The following is a 1,817-nucleotide window of genomic DNA, read 5'->3' as shown; positions in this document are numbered from 1 at the left end:
TGGGTACAGCCAATAGTCATCTCCGGTACGGCACTGGTCCTCTTTGTCCTTTGTGTCTGAAACGCTTGAAATGACATATTTATTTTGTCTGGACTGCTTGCGTCATAATCCCTTAACACGTACCGATTGTTATAATCTCGTGACGTTTACGCACAGCCTCCCCCGCCACCCGCCATCAACTCCCCCAACCACCACCTCACCCCTCTCTCTTCCACCTTGCACCCCTAACAAACACACAGACAAAAGGCGCCTTTTTGTGGTTTACGAATTCTTGTGAAGTTCTCTTTGTTTTATTGCTTTTTTGGTGTTTTTTTTGGTTTAGTTTTTGGAGCCAAACTTAACATGTTTTCGTTTTCTTTTTTTATTGCACACCTTACTATCTTCATCTCTCAATCATGGGAGGTTAATCTTAGGTCTATAATACCTCTGGTTATCCTGATTAGTTGCCTTGTCACTTAACTCAAAGTCCAGAACCAAATGGAGTGTTATAATTCTGCCATTGGACCGAATCAATTTTCAAATCACGACCTAGATGAACTTTCAACGAAAAAAAAGACCTTTTCTAAAAACATGTATAAAATCCACCTTTGGTACATGAAAACTTTTAGATTTGTTTCGTCTTGTCTGGTCATTTTTTTCAAATTAGAGTGGGTGTTTTAATTCTTAACTGTAACACATGCTCAAGCTAATAATAGTACCTTTGCACTATCTCGCTAAATGGGGAGACATAAGTAAAGTGGGCGATTTTACCTCTATTGCTCATTAAACAATGAGTTGTCTAATACTGGAGTTGCGAGCAACTACTGATTAGAATCAGTGTTATATTCCTTTCAAGGCAAAAGTCTAACCTGCCATGGCGGTCACCTGAATAATACGGCCCCCTTTAAACGACCATTTTCCCTTCCTTCCCTTGCATTTTTTTTCGATACAATTTAACTGTGTAAAACGGTCACCTGTCCAACGAGGCCACGGCCACTTTATTTTTGTCAATTTTATCAACCTACGATCAAATTTACCTGCCCTAGGCGGCCAGGTGAGGTCACTCTTTGTAAAAAAAATTGAATTGGCCCCTCACGCGGTTGGACGGGCTGTCACAATTCATTCACCTGTCGTTATTGCTAGTCCCTCCAATGAATGTTCATCAAAGTTGACCAATGGGTAGGCTTAACTAAATTTTCAACTATTGGGGAGGGAAGCGTGATCCGTCATAATCTATAAACCCCTCCCACAACTCATGCTCATATCGTATGTGAAGTAACTAGTCACTGTTTTGTTTACCTAATTTGTAACAAAGAAACAATGGACGTTGACATGAACTTGAGACAGAAGCGTCGCTTGTTCTCCAAGTGGTGGCGACCCGTGTGCTTGTTTTACCATATGGCACTCAGTCTTCATCTTCTTACTTATATAATATTTCGAATATTTTACCCTTGCACAAAATCAGCAACAAAAAGAAAGCTATCCAAAAAACAAACCAACAACGAAAAATGGAAAAAAACCCCAACCCTTCTTACACCACCCATCCTTCATTTTCAAAAGAAAACAAAACCCCTTTTGAATTAGCCTTAAGGCAGTCCTAAACCTTAGATTTAGATCAGCTCAGGTTTGGACCTCAGAAGAGAATGATTTGCTTTCTTCATTTTGATCAGATCCTGCCTAAGACGGCCACCTGGGTTATACGGCCCCTTTTCTCCTTGACATTGGGTGGCCGTTTTTACACAGGCTTGACTGTAATTGATAACAATTCTTCATTCACAAGGTATTTCGTCTCTGTAATCCTCCATGGGTCATGACAGAGGACCAAAGACATTTAGACG

Source organism: Aplysia californica, unplaced genomic scaffold, assembly GCF_000002075.1.
Source record: "Aplysia californica isolate F4 #8 unplaced genomic scaffold, AplCal3.0 scaffold00042, whole genome shotgun sequence".
In the NCBI taxonomy this organism is placed as follows: Eukaryota; Metazoa; Mollusca; class Gastropoda; order Aplysiida; family Aplysiidae; genus Aplysia; species Aplysia californica.
This window is presented reverse-complemented; position numbering follows the sequence as displayed.